This window comes from Pelobates fuscus, chromosome 7, assembly GCF_036172605.1.
Source record: "Pelobates fuscus isolate aPelFus1 chromosome 7, aPelFus1.pri, whole genome shotgun sequence".
NCBI classification, from domain to species: Eukaryota; Metazoa; Chordata; class Amphibia; order Anura; family Pelobatidae; genus Pelobates; species Pelobates fuscus.
Genome location: NC_086323.1, coordinates 129,884,217 through 129,902,882, shown reverse-complemented (window position 1 = coordinate 129,902,882; position 18,666 = coordinate 129,884,217). Strand labels below are relative to the sequence as shown.

The 18,666-nt window shown below is 35.9% G+C and overlaps 10 non-coding genes across 10 annotated transcripts; all 10 read left to right on the top strand.

The window, feature by feature from the left end:
• Positions 1-1,010: 1,010 nt before the first annotated feature.
• Positions 1,011-1,083, top strand: TRNAR-CCG (transfer RNA arginine (anticodon CCG)). Its single transcript has one exon. It is a non-coding gene; the product is annotated as a tRNA-Arg (tRNA).
• A 1,693-nt stretch (positions 1,084-2,776) lies between these two features.
• Positions 2,777-2,849, top strand: TRNAR-CCG (transfer RNA arginine (anticodon CCG)). The gene has a single exon. It is a non-coding gene; the product is annotated as a tRNA-Arg (tRNA).
• A 1,692-nt stretch (positions 2,850-4,541) lies between these two features.
• TRNAR-CCG (transfer RNA arginine (anticodon CCG)) lies at positions 4,542-4,614 on the top strand. The gene has a single exon. It is a non-coding gene; the product is annotated as a tRNA-Arg (tRNA).
• A 1,693-nt stretch (positions 4,615-6,307) lies between these two features.
• Positions 6,308-6,380, top strand: TRNAR-CCG (transfer RNA arginine (anticodon CCG)). The gene has a single exon. It is a non-coding gene; the product is annotated as a tRNA-Arg (tRNA).
• Positions 6,381-8,063: 1,683 nt separating this feature from the next.
• On the top strand, positions 8,064-8,136 carry TRNAR-CCG (transfer RNA arginine (anticodon CCG)). The gene has a single exon. It is a non-coding gene; the product is annotated as a tRNA-Arg (tRNA).
• A 1,692-nt stretch (positions 8,137-9,828) lies between these two features.
• On the top strand, positions 9,829-9,901 carry TRNAR-CCG (transfer RNA arginine (anticodon CCG)). The gene has a single exon. It is a non-coding gene; the product is annotated as a tRNA-Arg (tRNA).
• A 1,692-nt stretch (positions 9,902-11,593) lies between these two features.
• Positions 11,594-11,666, top strand: TRNAR-CCG (transfer RNA arginine (anticodon CCG)). Its single transcript has one exon. It is a non-coding gene; the product is annotated as a tRNA-Arg (tRNA).
• A 1,677-nt stretch (positions 11,667-13,343) lies between these two features.
• TRNAR-CCG (transfer RNA arginine (anticodon CCG)) lies at positions 13,344-13,416 on the top strand. Its single transcript has one exon. It is a non-coding gene; the product is annotated as a tRNA-Arg (tRNA).
• Positions 13,417-15,109: 1,693 nt separating this feature from the next.
• TRNAR-CCG (transfer RNA arginine (anticodon CCG)) lies at positions 15,110-15,182 on the top strand. The gene has a single exon. It is a non-coding gene; the product is annotated as a tRNA-Arg (tRNA).
• Positions 15,183-17,160: 1,978 nt separating this feature from the next.
• TRNAR-CCG (transfer RNA arginine (anticodon CCG)) lies at positions 17,161-17,233 on the top strand. The gene has a single exon. It is a non-coding gene; the product is annotated as a tRNA-Arg (tRNA).
• The last annotated feature ends 1,433 nt before the right edge of the window (positions 17,234-18,666 follow it).

The following is an 18,666-nucleotide window of genomic DNA, read 5'->3' as shown; positions in this document are numbered from 1 at the left end:
TGCCTATACGGTTTATGGAGTAACATGAGGTTTTTTATTTTTTTTATTTAGCAGTGATTATGATGGTTGGAGTAACTTTTTAACAACCTGTCTAAGAACTCATTCTAGGAGAATACACAGGAAGATTAAAGAGTCATAATACTTGTTGTGTACTTGATTATGTTTTCGCCTTTACGGCTCATGGAGTAGCATGAGGTTTTTGAACGGTCAACTCTATTAAACCAAGACCTATCAGACAACCTAGTAGAAACTCTCCTGAAATCCAGGAAATCTTCAACTTCAGCATGTTATTATAGAGTATAGGAAACTTTCAAGCAATGAGCCCTTCTACAAACCTTTGATATCCTTCATCTTTCCCAGCTTTATTACCTGGAATTTTTTTCAATCTGGCCTAGAGAATGGTCTAAGTACTCTAAAAGTCCAATGAACTGAACTATCTGCCCAGTGCAATACTTCCTGGTCTTCACATCCACTAACGGCAAAATTCTTTAAAGCAACTATAATAATCAAACCTCATCCTAGGAATACTTCTCTGCCATGGGATATTCCTTTGGTCCTAGAGTTTCTTACAAATATGGTCCATACGGTCCTCTTCGAGAAATTACTACTCAGTGTCTTACCTATAAGACAGTGTTTCTAATAGTGATTTCTACTGCTAAACGCATCATTGAACTTCAAGCTTTCTTCTTTCCAGACACCCACACCGTTATTTTTCATGACCGAGTGGTCCTAAAACCATCTCAGGATTGATTTTTTCCTGTTTAGGCATGTACTTTAATTATATTACATTATTGTAACTGAAGACCATGGCAAATCTTCAATACCCTTCTTGAAAATAGAGAGATTTAGAGAGATTTATTTATTTTTCTTGACTTTTTTAGACTATGTTATCAAATGGTTTCTATAATCTGAGTTAAAAACTGAGTTCCAATACTGGGACACTAAAATGATTCAATCTATAGTTAGTCATTGGAAAAAAAAGACAGAGATTTATGTTTGTGTGCAGATGTGGCCCAGTGGCCTAATGGATAAGGCATCAGCCTCCGAAGCTGGGGATTGTGGGTTCAAGTCCCACCTGGGTCGATATGTTTTAAGTTCCCTTAAGTAGGGCCCAATTGCAGTTTGTTCCCCATTTCAGTAGCGTTATTTGGAAACATAAGTTGAGCAAAATGATCATCAACATATGTATCAATTGCAAGTATTCTACATCAATATTTGAGTGGAAGAACAAGACAAGTAAAGAAAAAAAATGTCAATATCTAAAATCTTCAATATCTACCCTGTCTTACTGAATCAACCATAGACACATTTTTTTCTAGAACCACGATGTTGACTTAAATTACATGGTTCCAAGCAGCATGTCCACTTCAGTCATTTAAAGAGGTCATGGTGTCTGGAGTCTGCATCTGCACCTTTTCACTGTGAAAAAGTACACATACCGAGTTTAAACCCATTGCTGCAGGAGGTGTAATTTCATCTCTTGCAGCAACATGGGGCATTTTAAGTCAGCCATTTAACCGCCTGTTTTAAAACTTGTTCTAGGAGGAGAAACAGAGGAAGAATAATGTATAATACTTGCAGTGTTCTTGATTATATTTTGCCATTGAGGTTTATGGAGTACCATGATCATTTATGTATTTATTTTCAGCTTAGTAGTGCTTATGATGGTTAGAGTAACCTTTTAAAAACTTGTTCAAGAACTCATTTTAGGAGGAAACACAGAGGAAATTAATGAGTCACGAGACTTGTGTTCTTGATCCTATTTTTGCCTATACGGTTTATGGAGTAACATGAGGTTTTTTATTTTTTTTATTTAGCAGTGATTATGATGGTTGGAGTAACTTTTTAACAACCTGTCTAAGAACTCATTCTAGGAGAATACACAGGAAGATTAAAGAGTCATAATACTTGTTGTGTACTTGATTATGTTTTCGCCTTTACGGCTCATGGAGTAGCATGAGGTTTTTGAACGGTCAACTCTATTAAACCAAGACCTATCAGATAACCTAGTAGAAACTCTCCTGAAATCCAGGAAATCTTCAACTTCAGCATGTTATTATAGAGTATAGGAAACTTTCAAGCAATGAGCCCTTCTACAAACCTTTGATATCCTTCATCTTTCCCAGCTTTATTACCTGGAATTTTTTTCAATCTGGCCTAGAGAATGGTCTAAGTACTCTAAAAGTCCAATGAACTGAACTATCTGCCCAGTGCAATACTTCCTGGTCTTCACATCCACTAACGGCAAAATTCTTTAAAGCAACTATAATAATCAAACCTCATCCTAGGAATACTTCTCTGCCATGGGATATTCCTTTGGTCCTAGAGTTTCTTACAAATATGGTCCATACGGTCCTCTTCGAGAAATTACTACTCAGTGTCTTACCTATAAGACAGTGTTTCTAATAGTGATTTCTACTGCTAAACGCATCATTGAACTTCAAGCTTTCTTCTTTCCAGACACCCACACCGTTATTTTTCATGACCGAGTGGTCCTAAAACCATCTCAGGATTGATTTTTTCCTGTTTAGGCATGTACTTTAATTATATTACATTATTGTAACTGAAGACCATGGCAAATCTTCAATACCCTTCTTGAAAATAGAGAGATTTAGAGAGATTTATTTATTTTTCTTGACTTTTTTAGACTATGTTATCAAATGGTTTCTATAATCTGAGTTAAAAACTGAGTTCCAATACTGGGACACTAAAATTATTCAATCTATAGTTAGTCATTGGAAAAAAAAGACAGAGATTTATGTTTGTGTGCAGATGTGGCCCAGTGGCCTAATGGATAAGGCATCAGCCTCCGAAGCTGGGGATTGTGGGTTCAAGTCCCACCTGGGTCGATATGTTTTAAGTTCCCTTCAGTAGGGCCCAATTGCAATTTGTTCCCCATTTCAGTAGCGTTATTTGGAAACATAAGTTGAGCAAAATGATCATCAACATATGTATCAATTGCAAGTATTCTACATCAATATTTGAGTGGAAGAACAAGACAAGTAAAGAAAAAAAATGTCAATATCTAAAATCTTCAATATCTACCCTGTCTTACTGAATCAACCATAGACACATTTTTTTCTAGAACCACGATGTTGACTTAAATTACATGGTTCCAAGCAGCATGTCCACTTCAGTCATTTAAAGAGGTCATGGTGTCTGGAGTCTGCATCTGCACCTTTTCACTGTGAAAAAGTACACATACCAAGTTTAAACCCATTGCTGCAGGAGGTGTAATTTCATCTCTTGCAGCAACATGGGGCATTTTAAGTCAGCCATTTAACCGCCTGTTTTAAAACTTGTTCTAGGAAGAGAAACAGAGGAAGAATAATGTATAATACTTGCTATGTTCTTGATTATATTTTGCCATTGAGGTTTATGGAGTACCATGATCATTTATGTATTTATTTTCAGCTTAGTAGTGCTTATGATGGTTAGAGTAACCTTTTAAAAACTTGTTCAAGAACTCATTTTAGGAGGAAACACAGAGGAAATTAATGAGTCACGAGACTTGTGTTCTTGATCCTATTTTTGCATATACGGTTTATGGAGTAGTATGACGTTTTTTATTTTTTTTATTTAGCAGTGATTATGATGGTTGGAGTAACTTTTTAACAACCTGTCTAAGAACTCATTCTAGGAGAATACACAGGAAGATTAAAGAGTCATAATACTTGTTGTGTACTTGATTATGTTTTCGCCTTTACGGCTCATGGAGTAGCATGAGGTTTTTGAACGGTCAACTCTATTAAACCAAGACCTATCAGACAACCTAGTAGAAACTCTCCTGAAATCCAGGAAATCTTCAACTTCAGCATGTTATTATAGAGTATAGGAAACTTTCAAGCAATGAGCCCTTCTACAAACCTTTGATATCCTTCATCTTTCCCAGCTTTATTACCTGGAATTTTTTTCAATCTGGCCTAGAGAATGGTCTAAGTACTCTAAAAGTCCAATGAACTGAACTATCTGCCCAGTGCAATACTTCCTGGTCTTCACATCCACTAACGGCAAAATTCTTTAAAGCAACTATAATAATCAAACCTCATCCTAGGAATACTTCTCTGCCATGGGATATTCCTTTGGTCCTAGAGTTTCTTACAAATATGGTCCATACGGTCCTCTTCGAGAAATTTCTACTCAGTGTCTTACCTATAAGACAGTGTTTCTAATAGTGATTTCTACTGCTAAACGCATCATTGAACTTCAAGCTTTCTTCTTTCCAGACACCCACACCGTTATTTTTCATGACCGAGTGGTCCTAAAACCATCTCAGGATTTATTTTTTCCTGTTTAGGCATGTACTTTAATTATATTACATTATTGTAACTGAAGACCATGGCAAATCTTCAATACCCTTCTTGAAAATAGAGAGATTTAGAGAGATTTATTTATTTTTCTTGACTTTTTTAGACTATGTTATCAAATGGTTTCTATAATCTGAGTTAAAAACTGAGTTCCAATACTGGGACACTAAAATGATTCAATCTATAGTTAGTCATTGGAAAAAAAGACAGAGATTTATGTTTGTGTGCAGATGTGGCCCAGTGGCCTAATGGATAAGGCATCAGCCTCCGAAGCTGGGGATTGTGGGTTCAAGTCCCACCTGGGTCGATATGTTTTAAGTTCCCTTCAGTAGGGCCCAATTGCAATTTGTTCCCCATTTCAGTAGCGTTATTTGGAAACATAAGTTGAGCAAAATGATCATCAACATATGTATCAATTGCAAGTATTCTACATCAATATTTGAGTGGAAGAACAAGACAAGTAAAGAAAAAAAATGTCAATATCTAAAATCTTCAATATCTACCCTGTCTTACTGAATCAACCATAGACACATTTTTTTCTAGAACCACGATGTTGACTTAAATTACATGGTTCCAAGCAGCATGTCCACTTCAGTCATTTAAAGAGGTCATGGTGTCTGGAGTCTGCATCTGCACCTTTTCACTGTGAAAAAGTACACATACCAAGTTTAAACCCATTGCTGCAGGAGGTGTAATTTCATCTCTTGCAGCAACATGGGGCATTTTAAGTCAGCCATTTAACCGCCTGTTTTAAAACTTGTTCTAGGAAGAGAAACAGAGGAAGAATAATGTATAATACTTGCTGTGTTCTTGATTATATTTTGCCATTGAGGTTTATGGAGTACCATGATCATTTATGTATTTATTTTCAGCTTAGTAGTGCTTATGATGGTTAGAGTAACCTTTTAAAAACTTATTCAAGAACTCATTTTAGGAGGAAACACAGAGGAAATTAATGAGTCACGAGACTTGTGTTCTTGATCCTATTTTTGCCTATACGGTTTATGGAGTAACATGAGGTTTTTTATTTTTTTTATTTAGCAGTGATTATGATGGTTGGAGTAACTTTTTAACAACCTGTCTAAGAACTCATTCTAGGAGAATACACAGGAAGATTAAAGAGTCATAATACTTGTTGTGTACTTGATTATGTTTTCGCCTTTACGGCTCATGGAGTAGCATGAGGTTTTTGAACGGTCAACTCTATTAAACCAAGACCTATCAGACAACCTAGTAGAAACTCTCCTGAAATCCAGGAAATCTTCAACTTCAGCATGTTATTATAGAGTATAGGAAACTTTCAAGCAATGAGCCCTTCTACAAACCTTTGATATCCTTCATCTTTCCCAGCTTTATTACCTGGAATTTTTTTCAATCTGGCCTAGAGAATGGTCTAAGTACTCTAAAAGTCCAATGAACTGAACTATCTGCCCAGTGCAATACTTCCTGGTCTTCACATCCACTAACGGCAAAATTCTTTAAAGCAACTATAATAATCAAACCTCATCCTAGGAATACTTCTCTGCCATGGGATATTCCTTTGGTCCTAGAGTTTCTTACAAATATGGTCCATACGGTCCTCTTCGAGAAATTACTACTCAGTGTCTTACCTATAAGACAGTGTTTCTAATAGTGATTTCTACTGCTAAACGCATCATTGAACTTCAAGCTTTCTTCTTTCCAGACACCCACACCGTTATTTTTCATGACCGAGTGGTCCTAAAACCATCTCAGGATTGAATTTTTCCTGTTTAGGCATGTACTTTAATTATATTACATTATTGTAACTGAAGGCCATGGCAAATCTTCAATACCCTTCTTGAAAATAGAGAGATTTAGAGAGATTTATTTATTTTTCTTGACTTTTTTAGACTATGTTATCAAATGGTTTCTATAATCTGAGTTAAAAACTGAGTTCCAATACTGGGACACTAAAATGATTCAATCTATAGTTAGTCATTGGAAAAAAAAGACAGAGATTTAAGTTTGTGTGCAGATGTGGCCCAGTGGCCTAATGGATAAGGCATCAGCCTCCGAAGCTGGGGATTGTGGGTTCAAGTCCCACCTGGGTCGATATGTTTTAAGTTCCCTTAAGTAGGGCCCAATTGTAATTTGTTCCCCATTTATTTGGAAACATAAGTTGAGCAAAATGATCATCAACATATGTATCAATTGCAAGTATTCTACATCAATATTTGAGTGGAAGAACAAGACAAGTAAAGAAAAAAAATGTCAATATCTAAAATCTTCAATATCTACCCTGTCTTACTGAATCAACCATAGACACATTTTTTTCTAGAACCACGATGTTGACTTAAATTACATGGTTCCAAGCAGCATGTCCACTTCAGTCATTTAAAGAGGTCATGGTGTCTGGAGTCTGCATCTGCACCTTTTCACTGTGAAAAAGTACACATACCAAGTTTAAACCCATTGCTGCAGGAGGTGTAATTTCATCTCTTGCAGCAACATGGGGCATTTTAAGTCAGCCATTTAACCGCCTGTTTTAAAACTTGTTCTAGGAAGAGAAACAGAGGAAGAATAATGTATAATACTTGCTATGTTCTTGATTATATTTTGCCATTGAGGTTTATGGAGTACCATGATCATTTATGTATTTATTTTCAGCTTAGTAGTGCTTATGATGGTTAGAGTAACCTTTTAAAAACTTGTTCAAGAACTCATTTTAGGAGGAAACACAGAGGAAATTAATGAGTCACGAGACTTGTGTTCTTGATCCTATTTTTGCCTATACGGTTTATGGAGTAGTATGACGTTTTTTATTTTTTTTATTTAGCAGTGATTATGATGGTTGGAGTAACTTTTTAACAACCTGTCTAAGAACTCATTCTAGGAGAATACACAGGAAGATTAAAGAGTCATAATACTTGTTGTGTACTTGATTATGTTTTCGCCTTTACGGCTCATGGAGTAGCATGAGGTTTTTGAACGGTCAACTCTATTAAACCAAGACCTATCAGACAACCTAGTAGAAACTCTCCTGAAATCCAGGAAATCTTCAACTTCAGCATGTTATTATAGAGTATAGGAAACTTTCAAGCAATGAGCCCTTCTACAAACCTTTGATATCCTTTATCTTTCCCAGCTTTATTACCTGGAATTTTTTTCAATCTGGCCTAGAGAATGGTCTAAGTACTCTAAAAGTCCAATGAACTGAACTATCTGCCCAGTGCAATACTTCCTGGTCTTCACATCCACTAACGGCAAAATTCTTTAAAGCAACTATAATAATCAAACCTCATCCTAGGAATACTTCTCTGCCATGGGATATTCCTTTGGTCCTAGAGTTTCTTACAAATATGGTCCATACGGTCCTCTTCGAGAAATTACTACTCAGTGTCTTACCTATAAGACAGTGTTTCTAATAGTGATTTCTACTGCTAAACGCATCATTGAACTTCAAGCTTTCTTCTTTCCAGACACCCACACCGTTATTTTTCATGACCGAGTGGTCCTAAAACCATCTCAGGATTGATTTTTTCCTGTTTAGGCATGTACTTTAATTATATTACATTATTGTAACTGAAGACCATGGCAAATCTTCAATACCCTTCTTGAAAATAGAGAGATTTAGAGAGATTTATTTATTTTTCTTGACTTTTTTAGACTATGTTATCAAATGGTTTCTATAATCTGAGTTAAAAACTGAGTTCCAATACTGGGACACTAAAATTATTCAATCTATAGTTAGTCATTGGAAAAAAAAGACAGAGATTTATGTTTGTGTGCAGATGTGGCCCAGTGGCCTAATGGATAAGGCATCAGCCTCCGAAGCTGGGGATTGTGGGTTCAAGTCCCACCTGGGTCGATATGTTTTAAGTTCCCTTCAGTAGGGCCCAATTGCAATTTGTTCCCCATTTCAGTAGCGTTATTTGGAAACATAAGTTGAGCAAAATGATCATCAACATATGTATCAATTGCAAGTATTCTACATCAATATTTGAGTGGAAGAACAAGACAAGTAAAGAAAAAAAATGTCAATATCTAAAATCTTCAATATCTACCCTGTCTTACTGAATCAACCATAGACACATTTTTTTCTAGAACCACGATGTTGACTTAAATTACATGGTTCCAAGCAGCATGTCCACTTCAGTCATTTAAAGAGGTCATGGTGTCTGGAGTCTGCATCTGCACCTTTTCACTGTGAAAAAGTACACATACCAAGTTTAAACCCATTGCTGCAGGAGGTGTAATTTCATCTCTTGCAGCAACATGGGGCATTTTAAGTCAGCCATTTAACCGCCTGTTTTAAAACTTGTTCTAGGAAGAGAAACAGAGGAAGAATAATGTATAATACTTGCTATGTTCTTGATTATATTTTGCCATTGAGGTTTATGGAGTACCATGATCATTTATGTATTTATTTTCAGCTTAGTAGTGCTTATGATGGTTAGAGTAACCTTTTAAAAACTTGTTCAAGAACTCATTTTAGGAGGAAACACAGAGGAAATTAATGAGTCACGAGACTTGTGTTCTTGATCCTATTTTTGCATATACGGTTTATGGAGTAGTATGACGTTTTTTATTTTTTTTATTTAGCAGTGATTATGATGGTTGGAGTAACTTTTTAACAACCTGTCTAAGAACTCATTCTAGGAGAATACACAGGAAGATTAAAGAGTCATAATACTTGTTGTGTACTTGATTATGTTTTCGCCTTTACGGCTCATGGAGTAGCATGAGGTTTTTGAACGGTCAACTCTATTAAACCAAGACCTATCAGACAACCTAGTAGAAACTCTCCTGAAATCCAGGAAATCTTCAACTTCAGCATGTTATTATAGAGTATAGGAAACTTTCAAGCAATGAGCCCTTCTACAAACCTTTGATATCCTTCATCTTTCCCAGCTTTATTACCTGGAATTTTTTTCAATCTGGCCTAGAGAATGGTCTAAGTACTCTAAAAGTCCAATGAACTGAACTATCTGCCCAGTGCAATACTTCCTGGTCTTCACATCCACTAACGGCAAAATTCTTTAAAGCAACTATAATAATCAAACCTCATCCTAGGAATACTTCTCTGCCATGGGATATTCCTTTGGTCCTAGAGTTTCTTACAAATATGGTCCATACGGTCCTCTTCGAGAAATTTCTACTCAGTGTCTTACCTATAAGACAGTGTTTCTAATAGTGATTTCTACTGCTAAACGCATCATTGAACTTCAAGCTTTCTTCTTTCCAGACACCCACACCGTTATTTTTCATGACCGAGTGGTCCTAAAACCATCTCAGGATTTATTTTTTCCTGTTTAGGCATGTACTTTAATTATATTACATTATTGTAACTGAAGACCATGGCAAATCTTCAATACCCTTCTTGAAAATAGAGAGATTTAGAGAGATTTATTTATTTTTCTTGACTTTTTTAGACTATGTTATCAAATGGTTTCTATAATCTGAGTTAAAAACTGAGTTCCAATACTGGGACACTAAAATGATTCAATCTATAGTTAGTCATTGGAAAAAAAGACAGAGATTTATGTTTGTGTGCAGATGTGGCCCAGTGGCCTAATGGATAAGGCATCAGCCTCCGAAGCTGGGGATTGTGGGTTCAAGTCCCACCTGGGTCGATATGTTTTAAGTTCCCTTCAGTAGGGCCCAATTGCAATTTGTTCCCCATTTCAGTAGCGTTATTTGGAAACATAAGTTGAGCAAAATGATCATCAACATATGTATCAATTGCAAGTATTCTACATCAATATTTGAGTGGAAGAACAAGACAAGTAAAGAAAAAAAATGTCAATATCTAAAATCTTCAATATCTACCCTGTCTTACTGAATCAACCATAGACACATTTTTTTCTAGAACCACGATGTTGACTTAAATTACATGGTTCCAAGCAGCATGTCCACTTCAGTCATTTAAAGAGGTCATGGTGTCTGGAGTCTGCATCTGCACCTTTTCACTGTGAAAAAGTACACATACCAAGTTTAAACCCATTGCTGCAGGAGGTGTAATTTCATCTCTTGCAGCAACATGGGGCATTTTAAGTCAGCCATTTAACCGCCTGTTTTAAAACTTGTTCTAGGAAGAGAAACAGAGGAAGAATAATGTATAATACTTGCTATGTTCTTGATTATATTTTGCCATTGAGGTTTATGGAGTACCATGATCATTTATGTATTTATTTTCAGCTTAGTAGTGCTTATGATGGTTAGAGTAACCTTTTAAAAACTTGTTCAAGAACTCATTTTAGGAGGAAACACAGAGGAAATTAATGAGTCACGAGACTTGTGTTCTTGATCCTATTTTTGCATATACGGTTTATGGAGTAGTATGACGTTTTTTATTTTTTTTATTTAGCAGTGATTATGATGGTTGGAGTAACTTTTTAACAACCTGTCTAAGAACTCATTCTAGGAGAATACACAGGAAGATTAAAGAGTCATAATACTTGTTGTGTACTTGATTATGTTTTCGCCTTTACGGCTCATGGAGTAGCATGAGGTTTTTGAACGGTCAACTCTATTAAACCAAGACCTATCAGACAACCTAGTAGAAACTCTCCTGAAATCCAAGAAATCTTCAACTTCAGCATGTTATTATAGAGTATAGGAAACTTTCAAGCAATGAGCCCTTCTACAAACCTTTGATATCCTTCATCTTTCCCAGCTTTATTACCTGGAATTTTTTTCAATCTGGCCTAGAGAATGGTCTAAGTACTCTAAAAGTCCAATGAACTGAACTATCTGCCCAGTGCAATACTTCCTGGTCTTCACATCCACTAACGGCAAAATTCTTTAAAGCAACTATAATAATCAAACCTCATCCTAGGAATACTTCTCTGCCATGGGATATTCCTTTGGTCCTAGAGTTTCTTACAAATATGGTCCATACGGTCCTCTTCGAGAAATTTCTACTTAGTGTCTTACCTATAAGACAGTGTTTCTAATAGTGATTTCTACTGCTAAACGCATCATTGAACTTCAAGCTTTCTTCTTTCCAGACACCCACACCGTTATTTTTCATGACCGAGTGGTCCTAAAACCATCTCAGGATTTATTTTTTCCTGTTTAGGCATGTACTTTAATTATATTACATTATTGTAACTGAAGACCATGGCAAATCTTCAATACCCTTCTTGAAAATAGAGAGATTTAGAGAGATTTATTTATTTTTCTTGACTTTTTTAGACTATGTTATCAAATGGTTTCTATAATCTGAGTTAAAAACTGAGTTCCAATACTGGGACACTAAAATGATTCAATCTATAGTTAGTCATTGGAAAAAAAGACAGAGATTTATGTTTGTGTGCAGATGTGGCCCAGTGGCCTAATGGATAAGGCATCAGCCTCCGAAGCTGGGGATTGTGGGTTCAAGTCCCACCTGGGTCGATATGTTTTAAGTTCCCTTCAGTAGGGCCCAATTGCAATTTGTTCCCCATTTCAGTAGCGTTATTTGGAAACATAAGTTGAGCAAAATGATCATCAACATATGTATCAATTGCAAGTATTCTACATCAATATTTGAGTGGAAGAACAAGACAAGTAAAGAAAAAAAATGTCAATATCTACCCTGTCTTACTGAATCAACCATAGACACATTTTTTTCTAGAACCACGATGTTGACTTAAATTACATGGTTCCAAGCAGCATGTCCACTTCAGTCATTTAAAGAGGTCATGGTGTCTGGAGTCTGCATCTGCACCTTTTCACTGTGAAAAAGTACACATACCAAGTTTAAACCCATTGCTGCAGGAGGTGTAATTTCATCTCTTGCAGCAACATGGGGCATTTTAAGTCAGCCATTTAACCGCCTGTTTTAAAACTTGTTCTAGGAAGAGAAACAGAGGTAGAATAATGTATAATACTTGCTATGTTCTTGATTATATTTTGCCATTGAGGTTTATGGAGTACCATGATCATTTATGTATTTATTTTCAGCTTAGTAGTGCTTATGATGGTTAGAGTAACCTTTTAAAAACTTGTTCAAGAACTCATTTTAGGAGGAAACACAGAGGAAATTAATGAGTCACGAGACTTGTGTTCTTGATCCTATTTTTGCCTATACGGTTTATGGAGTAGTATGACGTTTTTTATTTTTTTTATTTAGCAGTGATTATGATGGTTGGAGTAACTTTTTAACAACCTGTCTAAGAACTCATTCTAGGAGAATACACAGGAAGATTAAAGAGTCATAATACTTGTTGTGTACTTGATTATGTTTTCGCCTTTACGGCTCATGGAGTAGCATGAGGTTTTTGAACGGTCAACTCTATTAAACCAAGACCTATCAGACAACCTAGTAGAAACTCTCCTGAAATCCAGGAAATCTTCAACTTCAGCATGTTATTATAGAGTATAGGAAACTTTCAAGCAATGAGCCCTTCTACAAACCTTTGATATCCTTCATCTTTCCCAGCTTTATTACCTGGAATTTTTTTCAATCTGGCCTAGAGAATGGTCTAAGTACTCTAAAAGTCCAATGAACTGAACTATCTGCCCAGTGCAATACTTCCTGGTCTTCACATCCACTAACGGCAAAATTCTTTAAAGCAACTATAATAATCAAACCTCATCCTAGGAATACTTCTCTGCCATGGGATATTCCTTTGGTCCTAGAGTTTCTTACAAATATGGTCCATACGGTCCTCTTCGAGAAATTTCTACTCAGTGTCTTACCTATAAGACAGTGTTTCTAATAGTGATTTCTACTGCTAAACGCATCATTGAACTTCAAGCTTTCTTCTTTCCAGACACCCACACCGTTATTTTTCATGACCGAGTGGTCCTAAAACCATCTCAGGATTTATTTTTTCCTGTTTAGGCATGTACTTTAATTATATTACATTATTGTAACTGAAGACCATGGCAAATCTTCAATACCCTTCTTGAAAATAGAGAGATTTAGAGAGATTTATTTATTTTTCTTGACTATTTTAGACTATGTTATCAAATGGTTTCTATAATCTGAGTTAAAAACTGAGTTCCAATACTGGGACACTAAAATGATTCAATCTATAGTTAGTCATTGGAAAAAAAAGACAGAGATTTGTGTTTGTGTGCAGATGTGGCCCAGTGGCCTAATGGATAAGGCATCAGCCTCCGAAGCTGGGGATTGTGGGTTCAAGTCCCACCTGGGTCGATATGTTTTAAGTTCCCTTAAGTAGGGCCCAATTGCAATTTGTTCCCCATTTCAGTAGCGTTATTTGGAAACATAAGTTGAGCAAAATGATCATCAACATATGTATCAATTGCAAGTATTCTACATCAATATTTGAGTGGAAGAACAAGACAAGTAAAGAAAAAAAATGTCAATATCTAAAATCTTCAATATCTACCCTGTCTTACTGAATCAACCATAGACACATTTTTTTCTAGAACCACGATGTTGACTTAAATTACATGGTTCCAAGCAGCATGTCCACTTCAGTCATTTAAAGAGGTCATGGTGTCTGGAGTCTGCATCTGCACCTTTTCACTGTGAAAAAGTACACATACCAAGTTTAAACCCATTGCTGCAGGAGGTGTAATTTCATCTCTTGCAGCAACATGGGGCATTTTAAGTCAGCCATTTAACCGCCTGTTTTAAAACTTGTTCTAGGAAGAGAAACAGAGGAAGAATAATGTATAATACTTGCTATGTTCTTGATTATATTTTGCCATTGAGGTTTATGGAGTACCATGATCATTTATGTATTTATTTTCAGCTTAGTAGTGCTTATGATGGTTAGAGTAACCTTTTAAAAACTTGTTCAAGAACTCATTTTAGGAGGAAACACAGAGGAAATTAATGAGTCACGAGACTTGTGTTCTTGATCCTATTTTTGCCTATACGGTTTATGGAGTAGTATGACGTTTTTTATTTTTTTTATTTAGCAGTGATTATGATGGTTGGAGTAACTTTTTAACAACCTGTCTAAGAACTCATTCTAGGAGAATACACAGGAAGATTAAAGAGTCATAATACTTGTTGTGTACTTGATTATGTTTTCGCCTTTACGGCTCATGGAGTAGCATGAGGTTTTTGAACGGTCAACTCTATTAAACCAAGACCTATCAGACAACCTAGTAGAAACTCTCCTGAAATCCAGGAAATCTTCAACTTCAGCATGTTATTATAGAGTATAGGAAACTTTCAAGCAATGAGCCCTTCTACAAACCTTTGATATCCTTCATCTTTCCCAGCTTTATTACCTGGAATTTTTTTCAATCTGGCCTAGAGAATGGTCTAAGTACTCTAAAAGTCCAATGAACTGAACTATCTGCCCAGTGCAATACTTCCTGGTCTTCACATCCACTAACGGCAAAATTCTTTAAAGCAACTATAATAATCAAACCTCATCCTAGGAATACTTCTCTGCCATGGGATATTCCTTTGGTCCTAGAGTTTCTTACAAATATGGTCCATACGGTCCTCTTCGAGAAATTACTACTCAGTGTCTTACCTATAAGACAGTGTTTCTAATAGTGATTTCTACTGCTAAACGCATCATTGAACTTCAAGCTTTCTTCTTTCCAGACACCCACACCGTTATTTTTCATGACCGAGTGGTCCTAAAACCATCTCAGGATTGATTTTTTCCTGTTTAGGCATGTACTTTAATTATATTACATTATTGTAACTGAAGACCATGGCAAATCTTCAATACCCTTCTTGAAAATAGAGAGATTTAGAGAGATTTATTTATTTTTCTTGACTTTTTTAGACTATGTTATCAAATGGTTTCTATAATCTGAGTTAAAAACTGAGTTCCAATACTGGGACACTAAAATTATTCAATCTATAGTTAGTCATTGGAAAAAAAAGACAGAGATTTATGTTTGTGTGCAGATGTGGCCCAGTGGCCTAATGGATAAGGCATCAGCCTCCGAAGCTGGGGATTGTGGGTTCAAGTCCCACCTGGGTCGATATGTTTTAAGTTCCCTTCAGTAGGGCCCAATTGCAATTTGTTCCCCATTTCAGTAGCGTTATTTGGAAACATAAGTTGAGCAAAATGATCATCAACATATGTATCAATTGCAAGTATTCTACATCAATATTTGAGTGGAAGAACAAGACAAGTAAAGAAAAAAAATGTCAATATCTAAAATCTTCAATATCTACCCTGTCTTACTGAATCAACCATAGACACATTTTTTTCTAGAACCACGATGTTGACTTAAATTACATGGTTCCAAGCAGCATGTCCACTTCAGTCATTTAAAGAGGTCATGGTGTCTGGAGTCTGCATCTGCACCTTTTCACTGTGAAAAAGTACACATACCAAGTTTAAACCCATTGCTGCAGGAGGTGTAATTTCATCTCTTGCAGCAACATGGGGCATTTTAAGTCAGCCATTTAACCGCCTGTTTTAAAACTTGTTCTAGGAGGAGAAACAGAGGAAGAATAATGTATAATACTTGCAGTGTTCTTGATTATATTTTGCCATTGAGGTTTATGGAGTACCATGATCATTTATGTATTTATTTTCAGCTTAGTAGTGCTTATGATGGTTAGAGTAACCTTTTAAAAACTTGTTCAAGAACTCATTTTAGGAGGAAACACAGAGGAAATTAATGAGTCACGAGACTTGTGTTCTTGATCCTATTTTTGCCTATACGGTTTATGGAGTAACATGAGGTTTTTTATTTTTTTTATTTAGCAGTGATTATGATGGTTGGAGTAACTTTTTAACAACCTGTCTAAGAACTCATTCTAGGAGAATACACAGGAAGATTAAAGAGTCATAATACTTTTTGTGTACTTGATTATGTTTTCGCCTTTACGGCTCATGGAGTAGCATGAGGTTTTTGAACGGTCAACTCTATTAAACCAAGACCTATCAGACAACCTAGTAGAAACTCTCCTGAAATCCAGGAAATCTTCAACTTCAGCATGTTATTATAGAGTATAGGAAACTTTCAAGCAATGAGCCCTTCTACAAACCTTTGATATCCTTCATCTTTCCCAGCTTTATTACCTGGAATTTTTTTCAATCTGGCCTAGAGAATGGTCTAAGTACTCTAAAAGTCCAATGAACTGAACTATCTGCCCAGTGCAATACTTCCTGGTCTTCACATCCACTAACGGCAAAATTCTTTAAAGCAACTATAATAATCAAACCTCATCCTAGGAATACTTCTCTGCCATGGGATATTCCTTTGGTCCTAGAGTTTCTTACAAATATGGTCCATACGGTCCTCTTCGAGAAATTACTACTCAGTGTCTTACCTATAAGACAGTGTTTCTAATAGTGATTTCTACTGCTAAACGCATCATTGAACTTCAAGCTTTCTTCTTTCCAGACACCCACACCGTTATTTTTCATGACCGAGTGGTCCTAAAACCATCTCAGGATTGATTTTTTCCTGTTTAGGCATGTACTTTAATTATATTACATTATTGTAACTGAAGACCATGGCAAATCTTCAATACCCTTCTTGAAAATAGAGAGATTTAGAGAGATTTATTTATTTTTCTTGACTTTTTTAGACTATGTTATCAAATGGTTTCTATAATCTGAGTTAAAAACTGAGTTCCAATACTGGGACACTAAAATTATTCAATCTATAGTTAGTCATTGGAACACCGTTGGAACACCGTTATTTTTCATGACCGAGTGGTCCTAAAACCATCTCAGGATTTATTTTTTCCTGTTTAGGCATGTACTTTAATTATATTACATTATTGTAACTGAAGACCATGGCAAATCTTCAATACCCTTCTTGAAAATAGAGAGATTTAGAGAGATTTATTTATTTTTCTTGACTTTTTTAGACTATGTTATCAAATGGTTTCTATAATCTGAGTTAAAAACTGAGTTCCAATACTGGGACACTAAAATTATTCAATCTATAGTTAGTCATTGGAAAAAAAAGACAGAGATTTATGTTTGTGTGCAGATGTGGCCCAGTGGCCTAATGGATAAGGCATCAGCCTCCGAAGCTGGGGATTGTGGGTTCAAGTCCCACCTGGGTCGATATGTTTTAAGTTCCCTTCAGTAGGGCCCAATTGCAATTTGTTCCCCATTTCAGTAGCGTTATTTGGAAACATAAGTTGAGCAAAATGATCATCAACATATGTATCAATTGCAAGTATTCTACATCAATATTTGAGTGGAAGAACAAGACAAGTAAAGAAAAAAAATGTCAATATCTAAAATCTTCAATATCTACCCTGTCTTACTGAATCAACCATAGACACATTTTTTTCTAGAACCACGATGTTGACTTAAATTACATGGTTCCAAGCAGCATGTCCACTTCAGTCATTTAAAGAGGTCATGGTGTCTGGAGTCTGCATCTGCACATTTTCACTGTGAAAAAGTACACATACCAAGTTTAAACCCATTGCTGCAGGAGGTGTAATTTCATCTCTTGCAGCAACATGGGGCATTTTAAGTCAGCCATTTAACCGCCTGTTTTAAAACTTGTTCTAGGAGGAGAAACAGAAGAAGAATAATGTATAATACTTGCTGTGTTCTTGATTATATTTTGCCATTGAGGTTTATGGAGTACCATGATCATTTATGTATTTATTTTCAGCTTAGTAGTGCTTATGATGGTTAGAGTAACCTTTTAAAAACTTGTTCAAGAACTCATTTTAGGAGGAAACACAGAGGAAATTAATGAGTCACGAGACTTGTGTTCTTGATCCTATTTTTGCCTATACGGTTTATGGAGTAGTATGACGTTTTTTATTTTTTTTATTTAGCAGTGATTATGATGGTTGGAGTAACTTTTTAACAACCTGTCTAAGAACTCATTCTAGGAGAATACACAGGAAGATTAAAGAGTCATAATACTTGTTGTGTACTTGATTATGTTTTCGCCTTTACGGCTCATGGAGTAGCATGAGGTTTTTGAACGGTCAACTCTATTAAACCAAGACCTATCAGACAACCTAGTAGAAACTCTCCTGAAATCCAGGAAATCTTCAACTTCAGCATGTTATTATAGAGTATAGGAAACTTTCAAGCAATGAGCCCTTCTACAAACCTTTGATATCCTTCATCTTTCCCAGCTTTATTACCTGGAATTTTTTTCAATCTGGCCTAGAGAATGGTCTAAGTACTCTAAAAGTCCAATGAACTGAACTATCTGCCCAGTGCAATACTTCCTGGTCTTCACATCCACTAACGGCAAAATTCTTTAAAGCAACTATAATAATCAAACCTCATCCTAGGAATACTTCTCTGCCATGGGATATTCCTTTGGTCCTAGAGTTTCTTACAAATATGGTCCATACGGTCCTCTTCGAGAAATTACTACTCAGTGTCTTACCTATAAGACAGTGTTTCTAATAGTGATTTCTACTGCTAAACGCATCATTGAACTTCAAGCTTTCTTCTTTCCAGACACCCACACCGTTATTTTTCATGACCGAGTGGTCCTAAAACCATCTCAGGATTGA